Source organism: Rhinatrema bivittatum, chromosome 5 (genome assembly GCF_901001135.1).
Source record: "Rhinatrema bivittatum chromosome 5, aRhiBiv1.1, whole genome shotgun sequence".
NCBI classification, from domain to species: domain Eukaryota; kingdom Metazoa; phylum Chordata; class Amphibia; order Gymnophiona; family Rhinatrematidae; genus Rhinatrema; species Rhinatrema bivittatum.
In genome coordinates, this window is record NC_042619.1 from 117,308,038 (window position 1) to 117,326,017 (window position 17,980).

The following is a 17,980-nucleotide window of genomic DNA, read 5'->3' on the forward strand; positions in this document are numbered from 1 at the left end:
CTTGTGTGAGAAAATTTGAAAGGAAATAAATAGCAGCTATTAGGTCTCTTTTTTTTTTTTTTAAGAAATTTGGAGGCTGGGAGAAACCAATTCACAATAATCTTAACTTGTCTTTGAAAAGTGTTATGCTTTAATGTGTTTGCCTTTTTTTTTAGCTAAAGAAAACATAGGCTTATGAGATCACCATGTTTGTGTGTGTGTGTGTGTGTGTGTGTGTGTGTGTGTGTATGTATGTGTGTGAGACCCCCTAATTATGTTTGTGTCCTATCCACAACAGATTTTCAGGATACGTCAGTGGGGACATGAGGAACTCTTGACAGTGATAAGGGTTTTTTTCGCCTGTGTGCAAACTGCTTGATGTGCGTGCTCTGGAAGTTGGCTCCATTCTGGGTGGAACTTCCTGAGGTTTTTAAAAAGCTTTTGTGGTATGGCATGCCATTGAGACAGAGCTCTTCCTAAAGGAAGCGCCAAGTAGCCAAAAACTCACAAGACTGAGGCATTCTGATGTTATACTGTGGCAGTTTCATTTGGAAATGTTCTCTTCCTGGTACAGATTCATAACGTAAAGCTGATACACACTACAGAAGGCAGTGAACTGATTCAGGTGCTCTCGTACCCCTCTGAATAAAGCAGTAAAAGCTTGTTTCCCCATCTTCTGGGATATTTTAGATTAGGATTATAAACTCTCAGCTCCCAGAAACTGAGTAGAGCAAAGCTCTGAAGTGTCCGCAGTAGATCAGGCCTGAAGCCTCTCACGACATTTCATGGCCGCTGTGCCAAAGATGCTCTGTCGTTGCCAAACACCTATTCCTAATCAATATTTCTGAGCAGAATGTGGTTTACTAGTCTGCCTTGCATCTATGAGCCTTTCAGTCTGCAACATGTTTACCTGCTGTGATGAACCAATACCGGCAGCTCTGACTGTAGACATCTAAAATGTGTGTCCTATGATTCAAAAACTTCCATTATCTGACAAGAGTTGAAACAAAACCAATTCTTGCCTCTGTGGCAGGAGGACGGGAGTTCATCCTGGTGTTCTGTCAAAGTCTGCCTACCCCTATCCTAAATGTTACAACTGTTGAAACAAATAGGTCTTTGTCCCCAAATGTGGCTTTCCAGTTTGGTGGTGATAATGGTAAATATTTCTACAGGAGCTTTTTGCACAGAAAATATTTCCTGATTAGATGTATTTTTCTGGTGCTCTTTTTTTTTATAGAGATAAGTGCCTATTTAATTTCTTAAGAGGGTGTTCTGAAGGAGAAAAGAGCAGGAAGGCGTACACTGGTCTGTAGCATCAATTTCAGTATAGACATTTCCCCGGATGGATCTGGGGATTACCTTGTACAATCCTATCAGTGCTATGATGTTAGCACTCTCTATGTGATACCGATTCTGGACTGCTGGTATTAATCATTTATGTATAATTGTACATTGACTTAATTTTTCAGTATTTGTAAATGTATGAATCTATTCCAATATATTAATTATTTATGACTGTAAACAATTAACATTTACAATGTGTAACAAACCTACTAATCTTTTTACTATGTAGCTGTTTTGCTGTTCCTGGTCCACACTCGTTGAATAAACAATTTATTTTTTCCATGTTTTGTTTTGTTTTTTATTTTTTCTGCAGAAGGCAGTTGGTACGGTGGGAGAGAATAGGAACAGAGAGCTCGAGATGGGGGAAGCCTGTCTCTAAAATATGACTTCCTAATTGTTAAGACAAGCCTGTCTTCAGAAATAGGCACCCCTAGGCTGTAAATGTGCACCATCCTGATCCAAAGCTGATGCACACCGAGCGAAACAGCAAGGTTTTCCCAATAAAAAGAAATTGCAATGTGCGACTGGTGGGGCAGTATGCCTGTTGCTGTACAAAACTACACTCCGTTATCCAGAGATTATGATGCATGTGAGCTGTTGAGAGCACATGGATGCTTTCTTCAGATGTCGGTGCTTTACACTACAGCTGCAATACAAAGTAAAATAACCTAAGGAGTGAAAAAGACAAATACAAAAAAATATTTCACTCAAATTAGCAATGCAGTACAATGGTATTTAAATATATATTGAAGCACTTTGCATGGATGGACCTAATAAAAAGGCACTAAGACTGCACCACTGGTTGCAGTGTCTTAAGTCTTGTAAACTGGACTAGTGCCTGTGTGGCATTTATATTCATGGGGCAAGAGTAAGCACAACCATAAATCCCAAGGGTGTATTTTTAGTGAGGGGTTTTTTTTTAAATGCACTTAAAATAATCTAATCACTAGTGAATAATCCTCAAGTCACTAGCAGTAGCAAAGGCAAAGTGACCCAAAACTTATCTTAAAGCTGCAGAAGAAGTGGGAGACTGAACTTGTTAAATCAGTGAAGGCTACAGGAACTGGTCAGATATTAGAGCACCGTCAACTTAATCCCCACACTGAACCCAATGCTGCAACGTTTCAATTTATTTCTTTATCAAAGGTCAAGATTAATTTGTGCTACCGGACAAGAGTCAGTGCTCAACTTGTTTCCTGGAGCGAGGGAAAAAAAATCAATGAGCAGCATTGCACAGTAAGACTCCAGACTAATAAATCTCTAAAGCTCACATACTGTGTAACGAACACAGGTGAATTCTAAAATACTTCGTTTACTTAAAATAGCTTAATCAAGATAATAAAAAGGAGATAAATTTACTTAAGAAAGACTGTTAATGAATTTTTAAAAAAAAGGACGATCACTGTTAGTCCCCATGGCGTTCTCCTGACAGGCTGTAAAGCCGTTGTCAGATGCCATTTTAAAGGGACATGCGTGGGAAAAGAAACATGACAATCATATAGTACTGCAAATAATGCAAAATAAAGACAAATTGTGAGTAAACAAATTTAAATAAAAATAAGTCATTCTATTCTTCAAATCTGTATAGAGCCTCTGGATCCAAGGTCAAAATATAAAAAATAATTTGCATGTATTTACAGAGAGCAACTGCGCCACCGCCACAGATTGGGGCTCACACTTACTCCTAAAATGAACCAACTTGTCATACAAGCAATCCATGGCAGTCCAATATGGCTGAAAAATCCTAGATGACATCCAGCTTGTAATATTTACAATTTGATCTTGCCTGCTTGTGCGCTCTGTATAAGGAAGACCGCAGGCAAGGCGATGTGATGGCTAAATAAATCCAGGCAACAATGCTCAGTCCAGGCCGGTGCATCTCTGTTTAAGAGCACATCTATTTAAAAGTACAGTTAAGTTACCACAAAGAAGTGGGGAATTGAACCTGTCTCAGACCAAATCTGCTGGAGTCAACAAAAAACACAGCCCTTAACAACGTGATGTGGGGGATTAGGGCTGGAGGGTACTGGAAGCCAATAGTAACAGGTGGGAGAGAGAAAAAGGGGAAAAAAAATGGATAAAGTGCGTAGCTTGCTGGGCAGACTTGATGGGCCGTTTGGTCTTCTTCTGCCGTCATTTCTATGTTTCTATAGGGAGCAGAGGGAAGCCTCCCTGTTGATGCAGCTATGGTATTCAAAGAATCCAATTGAATCTTGTAACATATATACTCCATGTATATGAGAGCACCGAACAGAGCTGTGACAAGAGGGTATTACAAGGAATGCCTTAAGTCCGTGTGGAGCTACCGAGTCCAAGGAAAAAAATCCAAAACTGCTCACGTCTGTTCAAAAGTTCATTTAGATCCCCACCATCAGTGGGGACACGAACATAGTCCAATACAGACCAGTGAATAACTGACCCCTCTGAATACAATGAGCCTCACAGGGAGCATGGAAGGCGTGCATATTAATAAGGCTTCTGATCTTTCTACTTGTGCGCCCTGTATAAACGGATCTTCATGCCTGTTTATGGGATGTTGCCATATAATTCCCGGTATCGTGGTACTGCACATCGAACATGCCCCAAAAGTTCTGTGGCCAGCTGAACAAGTGGTGAGCATTGTGAGGTTACAGGCATATTTCAAAAGCACCCCAACGGAGTTCCATGTTTTGGAAAAACCTTCTCTTTCATGGGCCTGTCCTGCATATCTCCTACAAAGTGAGAGGAAGGCAATTTTATGCAGTTATCAGCTGTTCGAATCCAGCCCAATCATTTCCAAGAAACATACAAGCTGAGCACAGGGGGTCTTCCACTCTCCGGATCAGCTAGGGCTGGGGGTGCTACAGAAGCAGCGCTCACAGCCCCCAGGAAAGGAATGGAGAGAGTCACAGTCATCACTTCAAGGTGATATCTAATGATCAGGTTCAGGACCCTTGATTGCAGGGTTCCAGAAGGAGCCCAGCACCTTTATTATGATGGCAGACAGGTATACTATATATATAAAATAGGGGAAAATAATCCCAGGCTAATTTAAAGGACTAGTGCCATAGCTCTTGGCACCAGATCCCAGCTGTGGTTTTGATTGAGCTGGAAGTACAAAGGAGCAGGAGGAAACTAAAGGGTCAAATAAAAAAAGGGTCCATCCATATTTGTGAAACAATAAGGAAGGGTAAAGCCTTCCAAAAACTCATCTTCCCCGTGTGTTTATCAAATGACAGTGTATAGACTTCAGCAGAGTCTGTAATCAACTTTTGCATCAGCTCTGGTATCCAGGGAAAATAGGCCCCAGAGAATAGGAGTATCTTTTCTTTTGGGGCAAAAATATTCAAAGCTGTCTCTCTTGGACAGGAGATACCAGCTTTGCCCAATCTGTGGGTAGATCCATGAGGGTAATAACTGCTTTCTAATTGTCATTCCCTTGGGACACAAAAAAAGCCCAGAATAATTAGCTGTGTGTGGGACTAGTCTGCAAGGACATCATTTTGTTTCCTGACACACAATACACCTGAGGCATGTTATAACGACAAGGTAAAACACAGTCCATCAACAACTGTTACATCTAACACTTGGGAAGAGATTCCTTCATATCCAGATATTGAAGCATACAAAGATGTCTGAAAGTCAAACGCGTATATAATCAATAACCGGAAAGCAACATATAAAAGATATTGATTATTAGGAGATGGTAGAAATGACTCCCAATTTGAGTCCTTTATTTGTTTTGAGGGGCTCTGGATATGGCAGGTTTTGCACTACACATGCAGCATGAGGACTGGTTAAATACCTGAAGATAAACCGAAAGTTGGCATGCAAAGTGTAGGAGTTGCTTCTTTTAGAGGGATAATGCTATTTTTCAGGTACCCCTGCAATGCGGCAACAAATTGGAGAGACAAAGGGAAAGAAAGCTGCTCACTTGGAAGAAGTTTATTAAATACATGCTGTCACTGATTTAAAAGAGACTACAGAGGCGATATAATTACAGTGATTATGTAATATGCACACCGCAGAATATCTTGTTTTCTCCCTTTGTATAGCAGAGCAATAGGGAAAAGGTACTGCTGGAACATTTAACTAATGTTATATTGTGTGTAAAACAAAACCACTTTGATCCAGTGCTTAATTGCTTTGTTTCGAGCTAATGTACCACATTAACATTCCCTTGGTGGTAGGGGAATATTTTTAGTAATGCTCATTAATCTGCTTTAACGGTGCAACGCACATGTCTTAAGTGTCAGCCATAAGCAACAATGCTACATTGATTACCAAAATGCTATGAAAATGATGGGTAAACCCCATTTATCAACCTTTAGTTGTAGAACTCATCAAAGAATTGCCAAAGGAGTTTTAGCTTTAACAGTTCCAGGCACAAAGAGAGAGAGAAATTCTGCATAGGAACATATCCCTAGTCACTAACTCTCAAAGACTGTGCATGTCTCCCAACCGATTAAAGACAGAATCCAAACACTTTGAGATGCACCACTGCTGCACTTAGAACTGGCTCTTGGTTCTATCGCTGCAAGCCTGAACTGAATTTAAGGTATAATTGCCTTCTGTTAGGACTAAGGGGTCAATCCACTCTCAGAGGTTTGAGCCTCCATTTGATAAATGGCAGCTAAATAGTTTTAAGAATGGATTTACCTTGTTATGCACACTGCAGGAGACAACAAGCTTCTCACAACAACAAATATTTCATCCTTGGAAAGAGTGCCTGAGAAGATTCAACGTGAGCAGAGCTCATCTCGTCTCTGTAAGAAAATGCTTTGATACTTGGTTTCCTGTCTAGGCCATCCTTACAGGTTGTCTGTTGAGGTAAAAGTGATGAGTGCACTGATTACTGGTTCCTTCCAGAAGATGGCAGGCGATGTGACTGGTATCATCTCAATATTGACGCTGCCATTAGGGAGAACTTTTGAAGAGAGAGCTTTTCAGCCAACAATATTGCATGCCACAAACTCCTCCCCCTTCCCTATCCTTACAGTAAAATACCTTATTTATCCTGATGACTTCAGGGCTGGAAGAAAAGGGCAGATATCACCTTCCCCACACCTGTGATCCATCCCAGCTAGTACAGAAATATTCACCAAACTTAATGTACTGTATATACTCGTGTATAAATCGATCTTGTGGATAAGTCAAGGGTATTTTTGGCCACAAAAGAAAGAAAATTGCTGTGACCCATGGATAAGTCTAGGGTAAAACCTAGAGGGCTTATGACTATTCCCAGTGGTTCACTCCTTCTCTCTCTCCCCGCTGGCTATCCCCAGTGGTTCATTCCTTTCCTCCCTCTCCCATGACTATCCATGGGTCAATACTAGTTTCCTCCTCCTCCCCTCCCCCCCCCCCCCCAACAATAATTATTCTGACAACTATCCCGGGTCCTTCCCTCCTTCCCCCATGGCTATCCCCACTCATTCACTCCTTCCCTCCCTCCTCCTCCCCTAACCTTAACTCATGAGCTGTTAGGATTTACGATAGCGGTTTGGGGGCATCCCGGGCCTGGGCTGCAGCTGTGGGAATGACAGGAAAGTTTGAACTACCTGCCGTGGTCATCACAGAGGAGCAGGAAGAGTGTAATTAGCTGTTTGATGCAGCCACGAGGGTCCCATGCCCCGCCGCTGGAGAGAAAGTGCCGCCAGTGCTTACCGGGTCACGGTGAAGAGCTATATGCAGGGAGAGGAGGTGAAACTTAACCCATGATCACAAGCAGGGCGACGTCGGGAGTTGCGGTTGTTCAGATGTGTCCTCTCTCTCCACCCCTGCCAAGGCCTGACTGGCAAGCTTAGAACCATGTGGGTTAAAGCACGACACTTGGACCCCACGGGGAGGATGCATCTGAATAGCCACAACTCCCGTTGTCGTCCTGTTTGCAGCACGTGAGTTATAGTAAGTCCAAGTTTCAGCCGCGATCATGGGTGTTAGGTAGCCCCACCTCTTCTTCCCAGCACACAGGTCTTCACTGCAACCTGGGAAACACAGGCTGGCCGGCACATTCTCTACAACCACGGGACATGGTACCCTCGTGGCTGCATCGAATGCTCCTCTATGATGACCATGGCAGCCAGATCAACCTCTCCTGTCATTCCCACAGCTGCAGCCCAGGCCCAGGATGTCCCCAAACTCCTATTGTTGTCTTGTTAGCAGCTCGTGAGTTAAGGTATCGGGAGGGGGAGGGAGGGAAGGAGTGAACGACTGGGGATAGCCATGGAGGAGGGAGGGAAGGACCAAGGATAGTCATCAAAATAATTATGGGGGGAAGAGGAGGAGGATACCAGCATTCACCCTTGGATAAGGCAACCCTGTTTTTTAAGATTCATTTTAAGAATTAAATTTCTTGACTTATACTTGAGTATATACGGTATTTCCCAACCTTTGTGTCTGTAGTTTGAATCTGTCCTGTCTCTTCTTGCTTTTGGCTTTCTCTTAGTTTCCTCTCTGCCTCTCCACATCTTTTCTTTTAAATCTTATTTTATGATATTTCTCTCATTTCTTTATCATCTGTATTATTTTTCCTTCATGTGTATAACTTTGTCTGCTGTCTCTCCACAGCTATATCTCTTCTCTCACCTCTTCTTGGTCTCACCCCCTCCTGCCAAGTCACCCTCTCCTTGCATCTTCTCTCAGCTCCTTTCCCCTTCTCACAGCCCATTTCCCTTTCATCAAGCCTCTCGACTTCTCTCCTAGCCCTCTCACCCTCATAGTTTAGTTTATTAAGACTTGATTAATCATCTTTCTATAAATAAAATCAAAGCAATTTACAATAAGAAAAATCAATTCATGCTGTCAAAGCAATCACTAAAACAATAAATCAAAACAATAATATCTACTCTTCTCCCTCTCTCAGAGCTTCCCTATCAGCCCCCTTCGCTCTGACCTACACAGCTCCTTTCCCACTCCTCCTGTCTCCAAGTTCTTAAGTTCCTTATCCCAGCTTTTCTTATCATCACAGCCCATTTCCTCTCTTCCAGCTTGTATCCCCCTTTGTCAGCTTTTTTCCCATTCTCACAAACCATTTCCCCTCTTTTAGCCGTCTTGGCTCCTCCCTCAGTACCTCCCACCCTGACTGCCTGTATTTCCCATAGCTCCATCGTAGCCTCTCTTTCCCTCAGTGGTCCTCTCCTCCTCTCCCAGCCAAGGATTCCTTCTTCTAGTTCTTCTCCCAGACCCCCTCACAGCAGTATTTTTCTTTATCCTAGCCTTTGTCCCTTTTTACAACCAATCTTCCCATCTCCCAGTCAGCATTCCCTCTCCCCATCTCCCAGCATTTCTCTCAGCCCCCTCCTCCTCATCTCCTCTGTCCATCTCTCAGCAGCCCTCTCCATCTCAGGACACACCAAAGGCTGCCGCCCTCTGGTCCCCCCTGCAGCCCACTGGTCAGACTTTCCGCAGTGGGAAATGGGAGCAGTAGCAGGGAGACAGAAGTTCTTCCTTTCTGCCCTCCCCCAAAGCCATGTAACATGGAATTCCTAGCTCCAATCTACAAGAGTGCAGAAGAAAATATTGGGGGGCGCTACAGCACCCAAAGAGCTGGCACCTGTGACTGGAACCATTAGCATTACCACAGTCTGAACATCCAGGTCTGCTGTGACCATCGTTTATTAGTGACAGATACGGTGACCATGTTTCCAGGTTTCTGTCACAAAGCCCATATATTAAGGCAGAGTCCCCGCTATGCTTGGGATCCAGGAGATGTATTAAGTAAATGCTGGAACCACTGTAGTCTTCAGTGTTGCTAAGAACTGTACTGTACCTCACTAAACTCCTCAGGCAAGGTACGCAAAGCCTTTATTGCTCATACATTAGCAACCAAACCTGACCATGATAGACTATTTGCATGCATAAGATGTGCAAAGATTGATGCTAGTATTTTATAAACCATACAGCAGGAGCACGGTTTACAAAATACCTCCTATTTCAGCTCTGAAAATATAAGCGTATATGGTATTTGTAATGCTGTAACACGTATACTTTCTCTACCCATTAAAAAAAGTGCCTATATTGTAAGCATGAAATAATTGTATCAATTCATGCATAAAAACCCAGAATTAAACACGGAGACAGATCTATTTTAAAGTGTGCATGTACACCGTTCAGAACATATTTCGTTGTGGATGTACTTAGAATAACCAGTTTGCTGATACCTCCACCTGTTCACCCTGCCCTCCCACCCAAAAACTGCAGATAAAAGACAAGTCTGATTTCCCTTGTGCAAGTCAATTAGCAGGGGTAAATGTGTTCGGGCAAATTTGTTAATGTGTGCGTGTACACCTCTTACAAAGCAGCAGCTTGCACGTGTACTTATGAACCCTGCCTTAGAACTCCCGTAGACAGCCTCTTTTTTTCCCCGTAAAACATATGCGTGTTCTTGGAAGTACGCGCATACTCATGAGTTTATAAAATATTATATACACCTATACATGCTATTTTTATGCGAGCAAATCCCTTGTGATCTTTGAAAATTAACCATAACAGAACCAATTCTCCAACTAATATGAACTTCCTGAATGTAATGAATATTGAATAAGGGCATTTTGCTGGGAAGATATACCCAATGCAATTTCCCTGCTAGTAGTAAGCTACAGTCACAGTTTCCCAGGGATCTGTACTGTCAGTGGATGCACAGAGAGAAAGGCATGGCTGCCAACTTTTCTGGCAGTGTATTTCTAATAGCCATATTAACTCTGGAAAAAAATGAAGTCTTAGCAGGTTGTGAGACTTTTTGCAAGGACAGACAAAGAAGATGTTGGAGAGTATGAGCTTTTGAGATCACGCAGGTTCCTTCCGCAGATAGGTGCTCTCAAAGGCTTAGGAACAGCCAGAGGGGGAAAGGAGGCAGGCTCTGGCTGCCTCTTAAGTGTAATTTATTTACAGTGAAAACAAACAAAAGCGCAGTTGCCAGCAAAACCAAACAACGTAAGCAGCTCACCTTGGCTTCAGGTACCTCACAAATCACAAAGGATAGTGCAAAGCAAAGCAATCTCTTGGAGGCAGCTCACCTTGACTTCAGGCAAGTCCCCAAACTTAAACATAGCAGGTCTTAACAATGTCAGTCTTAAACCTATAACGTAGCAGGTCTTCTCATATAGTGGGACTCAGTCTCTTCCCTGGGGGCCTGCTCAACCCTTCTGGACCCTGAGGTCTTATACTCTGGTGAAGGGCTCCTCCCTTTACCCAGGATTCCCTGAAGGTCTCAGTCTTAAGGAGGACTGGGCATGACAGCTGCACCCGGTCCTTTAAGGTAGTTTGAGGGAGTTTTCTGTACACTCCCTCACAGGCTCATGTACTAGTTGGTCCTTTAAATTTAAAAGATATTGCAACCATCTTTTCTGGGAGACACTGTTATCTGAAAGAGAGCTTTTTAAAGACCTGAGACGGGGTGTGTCCTTCCGTGTCCTTATGGAGATCCCAAAGGAAGTTGTACAGATAAAAATACACTATTGGAGGTCTTTACATTAGGAAGGGAGCTAAACCTCCTTCCTACTTTCATAGACTGAAGAATGAAATTAATAGTTTCAAGTTTGTCTAATGATCTTATTCTTCATACTGCCTCTGACTTCATATTCTGGAAAACATGCCAGTTATGCAGGATGCCCATAAACAAACAACACGGGAGAAAAGTTGTTTGAAAGATATTATTTAGTATCGGCAATTAATTTATGAGAATATACAGTACATTCTTAACATCTCAATAGATCAAGCCACACTTTATGAGATATGTTTTGTAGACTATTTTTCGCTTGTCTCTTTTTTTTTTCCCAGAGCTACCGTAAGTGTGCATTTTGTGATGACTTTGGGAAGGATGATGCAGCCAGTGTGGTATTTCTCACCGTCAGCCTCCGATAACAGTAGCTCAGATGACCAGGCCTTTATTATGTGCAAAGTTCCGATTTTAGGTGTGGTAGTGGAAGCAAATAATTTATTTGTCCCACCCCTACAGGGAGGATCCTGAAGAACTGATTATTTCTGATCACTCTTCATTGGACTCTGTATTTTTGTGCCACTGTATTGATTTTCCGAGATTTTTGTCTTCAGTAAAAATTGGTTAAGATTTATAACAGCCACCTTTTGTGTGAGGATTTTTATTTGAGAGACTGTTTGCTTGATCCCCTTAGGTCTTGGAGGAATTACTCACCCCACTGGAGAACTTTGTCCCAGGGCTGCAGCAAATTTGTTCAGGACTCTGTAGCACCTGAAGCTGGCCCTTTGGTCTACACAAGGAGGATATAAGGGACAAGCTAAGCCAGGCCTGGCTTTACCCCATTGGATACAAGGAAATGCAAGGAGAAGGAAGAGGAGAGAGTGGTGAGGAAGACAAGTAAAAAGAGGGAATGAAAACTCTAGAAAAAAAAGGAAGAGGGACATTGATGTTTTCTGGTCCACGTGATAGTGTCAGAAATCAATCTGTAGGAGCTGATGCATCTTTCCTGTAGACAGATAATTTCGCACCTATATGACCAATGAATATCCCTTTTTTTCCTTCCCTTCCTCTTCCCCCCAACTAATCTCAGGGTAAGCAAAACACAAAAGTTGTCCTTCTAGCTATACATGAAACAAAAGGTTAAGAAATTCTTGAAACTCACACTATTTTCTCTCACTACAAAATAACAAACCACTGCTTTCTTGGCACTGTTATATAATTACTATTGTACAGACTACGGCTACGAGAAATGCTCCCATCTATCTGAAACTGCTCTTTCCTTTGTGGTAGCAGCCATATGGCCGCGGTAGGAACTTTACCTTACTGCTATGTCTTTCAGTCTTTTCCTCACTCTGCCTGACTCACTGTATACAAAAGACAACCTTTTTTTAATATCTAATTTTAAAAGTTCATTAGCAATCGATCCCCTGTTCCTCATTGGCTCTGGTCTGGGATTACACCCCAAATTCTGATTCCAAGAATTGTCATAGGTACATTCAACTCAAATTTTCCTTCTGCAGAAATATCCATTTAATCCTAGCAATTGTAGCCAGGTTTACTTGAAATTGCATTGGCCCCTTTCTGACTTGACCAACAAAGTAATTCGGCTAAGTAATTCACATGTCACAATTTGCTTTTCTATTCTTCCCTGGCATTTATTTTACTTCAAACAGAGAGTGAACAGGGGTTCTCCCCTTTGCAATTTAATTCACCTTTGTTAATCAGAGCAAAACCAATATCTTAAGCTTCTGGCTTACAATATTCAGCCTATGTAAATGACATTTTCTCATCTCTGCAAGCTGAGACCATGTTAATGCTGTTGGCTGGACTGTAACTTCCGGCAGGCTGGATGTGGCTTGTCCACCATTGTTATAAACCATAAAGCACAGGTCAAATATAGCGAGCTCCCACTTTCGCCTTCGCTGTGTGCATTAGTGATCAAGCCATTTGTGTGAAGGATCAGAATTGTTGTAAATATGCAAACTATTCAGGAGGGATCAATGTAGGGTTGCCAATTGACTCCAGATTTTCAGGACAGGTTGATCCAGTCCTGGTTTTATAGCATTGCATGTTGGGACTTATTCTGATTTCCCTATTTCATTTCCTAAGAAAAGCAAGACTATAAGTACCTGCATTCAGGGGAGTAAAACCAGGACTGGATCAACCTGTCCTGGAAATCTGAAGCCAGTTGGAACTCTCGATCAATGGGGCACAGAATCTCACTATATGCTGATGATGATATACTAATCTTGTTATACAGCCTTCAGGCTGCTGGTCCTCCCTTGCAGAAATCCAAACATTTTCTAATGTGTCTGGCTTTATGGTTAAACTCTGACAAGACTTCTATTTTATCAGTTGGCTATAGTAGGGATGTCTATTCCTGGGATCTACCCTTTGGAGTAGGAATCAGTTTGATCCTCTGATTCATCTCAGCTTTATCATTTGAATTACAAATCAATTTTGGTTTATATATGTAGGGAATTAGAGAGGTGGAGTGAATTAACAGCTACATCCGGTTGGGTCGGATAGTGACAGTGAAGATGTCTCTCCTTCCTAGGGTTCTTTTATTCTTTTCCATGCTACCCATGAAGATTCCAAGAGATTTTTTTTTTTTTTAAATTAAACTGGATAAAGTAATTTCTATGTTTGAAAGGGAAATAAACCTTGGATTTGTTGGAAATGATTACAATATCTAATGGATTCTGATAGGTTATCCTGCCCCAAATTGAGGTTATATTAGAAAGCAGCTGTTAAGAAAGCTACAAAATATTTATGTGATAATCCTTTACATGTTCACTAGGTTCTAATCTTTCATTAACTGGTGGGTCTATTTTTTGGGAGAGAATTAAGCTCAGTTGGGATCAAATCTGGGGCTATGAATTTTGATCTAACCACCCCTTCATAAAGATGTTGATACAATCAGGTAGGAAAAGCTTTACCTTACTTGGGATATTTTTCCCTTTTCCAAAATATTACATTTTGATCCTTTTAAAACCGGAGAATATGAAGTGTTGTTGTCCAAGCTGGAAGAAATGAGTATTTTATTATTTTCCAAGTTATTTGAAAAGGAATCACTGATGTCCCTTAGCCAGACTGAGTACAAACTTTATTCAAGTGTGCACTTCTTCAAGTATTTGAAGTATAGCCGGTTAAGTTGGGAACCTTTCCGCAAGAAGCAGAGTTAGCCGCGCCAAATGGCTGATCTACTGTTAGCTGGATACACTTATCCAGCTAACTTTAAGATATCCAGGTATTGTTATTGTTTGTAAGGTTTTGGGTGGACCCTTAGACACTGTGGCAGCTGACCTCGCCCACTGGGGGAAGTCCCATGAGGGGCCACAGGTCAGGCTTAGCTTTGGGACACACAACACAGAGTTATATCTTTTATTAGACAGAGTTGAGAAGCCACCAGAGGTGGCAGTAGTGAGTAGAGATGAAGCCCGGATGGGCTTAGGGTTTCCCAGGATACTGGAACAGCGATTCCCTCTATGGCTGTGCTGCAGTGGAGAAAATACACAGTGGAGCATACACAGAGTTCTGGTATAGAGCCTCGTTGGTAAAGTTACTCACACAGCGGTTTCTCCCAGAAGGTGACACAGAAGCTGGAATAGAGGCAGGCCCTCGAGGAGCAAGTACCTGGTTCCAGGGAACAGCTCTGAGGAAATAAGGTTGGTAACTCACTGATGATGTAGGCAGCAGTTTCTTCCAAGCAGAAGCGATGAGTTCAGGCAGCGAGTCAGGGAACATGGGCCCTCGAGGAGCGAGTACCGGTTCCTGATAGCGACCTGAAAGAAATGAGAGAGGCTCCCAAGGAGCGGGTACCCTGTTAGGATAAAGTCCAAAAGTTGGAGAGGCAGAGTAGCTAGGTACGGAGAGCGAATCCTATCCGTAAGAAATCCCCGATCCAATCCTTGCTAACTCAATTAGCTAGCAAAAAGTGTAGGCTTTTGTATCCGGGATGCGTGACGTCATCACAGGGGGACGCCCCTGAGGTTCACGCCAAAGAGAGAATAAGAAGCAGGGCTGCGTGGCGTGCACGCCCTAGGGTACCTGGACAACATGGCGGGATGCAGCGCCCAAGCCGAACCGGGGACGCCAGAGAGGACGGCAGCCAGATGCTGCGGCAGCCAGACGTCCATCAACCATGGGAGGAGTCGCAAAAAAGGTAAGGTGGGCGGAGTGGAGACGTCAGGCAGTGACAGTCGTTAACAGGTATATTCAGCAGCACTACCATGCCGCTGAATATCTCAGTTAAGTTAGCCGGATAGGTGTATCTGGCTAACTTTACTAGCCGCTCAGTGGTTGAATATGGACCCCTATTTATTTGTATTTATTTATTTGGAGTTTTTATATACCGACATTCAAGCGAATAGCACATCGGTTTACATAAAACAGGGGTAACAACTTTACAGTTGGAAAGAAAATTGATAGTTACATCACAGGGGATTCATGAGGAACGGGGTGGAGAGAAGAATGGTCAGAGGGACCTTGAGAGAGGAAGATAGATACAGAATTTAGGAAAAGATTAACCGAAACTATATTACAATCCATTAACATTATAGTGCGATACAATAGCAGAGTTCTGAATTATATTATCTGTAGGTATATTACATTATATTACATTACAATCTCTATTACAAGGCTAAGAGGTCTGGGGTATGATAAGATTAAGTGAATGCCTGTTTGAACAGCCAGGTTTTCAACTTTTTTTTGAAGGTTGTTGTGCAATGCTCGAAGCGTTGGTCGGGTGGCATCGAGTTCCATAGAGATGGTCCTGCTATGGAAAAGGCTCTTTCTCGAGTGGAGGCGAGCTGAGTAAGTTTGTGCGAAGGGGTTGACATGGTTTCTAAGTAGGCGGATCTGGTTGGTCTGTTGGGGGAGTGATATTGGAGTGAACCATTGAGCCAATGCATCTCTTTGTTGTGTAGAGTTTTGTGGATAATTGTTTGTTAAAGCTTATGAGGAATGTCCTGATTAGAGTATATTAGGGCTGCAGCAGCTATTAATATTAATTGTGGTAACTCAAACAGTAGTGGCTTGGGAACAGCCAGAGGGAAAAGGAACGTTGACTTGGGCTGTTCCTTAAGTGTAATTTATTTACAGTGAAAACAAACAAAAGTCAAGTGCACAGCAAAACCAAACAACTTAAGTAGCTCATCTTGGCTTAAAATATCTCACAAAAAACAAAGAATATGCAAAGGAAAAAACAATCACTTGCAGGTGCTCACCTTGACTTCAGGCAAGTCCCAAACTTAAAAATAGCAGGTCTTAATAATGTCAGTCTCAACCTTAAATGTAACAGGTCTTCTCATATGATGGGATTCAGTCTCTTCCCTGGGGCCCACTTAATCCTTCTAGGCCCTGAGGTCTTATACTCCAGTGAAGGACTCCTTCTTTCACCCAGGATTCTTTGTGGGTCTCAACCTTAAAGAGGACCAGGAGACACTGGTGTGCCTGGTCCCTTAAGGTGTTCTGAAGGAGTTTTCTGTATACTCCTTCACATACCTTCCCCCTCAGCCTTACCGGGATAAGCAACCTCCTGGACAAGGGATACCACTCTTGACAGGGAATCTGCATTGGCATTTTCACTTCCTGCCCTATGTTGGATTATATAGTTGAAGGGCTGTAGGACAAGGAACCATCTCATCATCCTTGTGTTGGACTCCTTGTCCTATTCATCCATAGGAGCGGTTGGTGGTCCATTATGAGCATGAACTATCATCCCAGCAGGTAATAGTGCAAGGCTTCTAAGGCCCACTTGACTGCCAAGGCCTCCTTTTCAACTATTGAGTAACATCTTTCACATGGCATCAGGATTCAGCTAATATATGCCATAGGATATTCCTACTTCCTAGTCATCCTTCTTCTGGACTAAAATGGCTCCCAAGCTGACTTCTGAGGCATCAGTCTGCTCTGTGAAGGTTTTGTTGAAGTCCGGGCTTATCATGACCCCTTCAGAGCATATCGCTTCCTTCAGGGATCTGAAGACTTTCTCTGCTTCTTCTGACCACTGGACCTTCTCTGATTTTTTCTTTACCAAAAGCCTTGTGAGAGACTCTATCTTCTCTGAGTAATTGGGAATAAACCTTCTGTAGTATCCCACAAGGCCTAGGAAAGCTCTCATCTTCACTTTTGTTTGTGGAACTGGTACCCGGGTGATCACCTTGATCTTCCTGGTCTGTGGATGGGCCTTGCCTTTCCCCAGGATATAGCCAAAATACTGGACCTCTTGCCCTCCCAGCAAGCACTTCTTAGGGTTAGCTGTTAGCCCTGCTTTCTTCAGACTAGTTAGCATGGCCTGGAATTGGCTAAGATGTGTTTTCCAATTGGGGCTGTAGACCATGATGTGATCCCAGTAGGCAGCTGCATACCCTTAATGTGGGTGGAGCAGGCAGTCGACCAATTGTTGAAACATTGTGAGGGCATCATGAAGGGCAAGGGCATGTAGGATAAACTGGAAAAGTCCACCAGGTGTTGAGAATTCCATCTTCTCTTTTGCTGAGGGTGTGATAGGTACCTGCCAATACCCTTTGGTAAGATCGAGGGTAGAGATGAACTGGGACAATCCCAGATGCTCAATCAGGTCATCCACTCGTGACATCAGATAGGCATTAAGTTTTGAGATCTCGTTGACATTTTTAAAGTCATTACAGAACCTTATGCTCCCATCTAGCTTTGGCACCAATACTATGGGTGAGGACCAATCACTGTTAGACTCCTCTATTACCCCCATCTGGAGCATCTCCTTCACTTTGGTCTTGATGACACGGCATCTGGCCTTGGGAATTTGATGGAGATATAATGAAGTCTTCTTGCACCAGATGAGTACAACCAGGTAGGTTTGAGAGGTTCTCCTTATTTTTCTCTACTAGCTGCTTTATGTCAGCTGTCTGTGCACTGGAAAGTTGCTCTCTGAAAGGAACGTAGGCTCGGTCCACTTCAGGACCAACCTCTGGCCCAAACTCCCCTTCTTGTACCACGTGCACTCCTGTACCACCCATTTCTTCAGGAGGTGTATATAGTAAATTTGATTTTTTTTTTCCATTTATTTGACTGAGCTATTTTGTAATCCATGGGCTCTGTTTTCTCTAAAACTTTATATGGTCTTTGCCAACAGGGTAACAGCTTGCTTTCTGATGATGGGAAAAAGTCAAGGACGCGATCCCCAGGCTGGAATACTCATTGGTCTGTGGAATTATCGTAAGCTCGAGCCTGGGAACATAGGTGGGCCGCCTCCCCAGC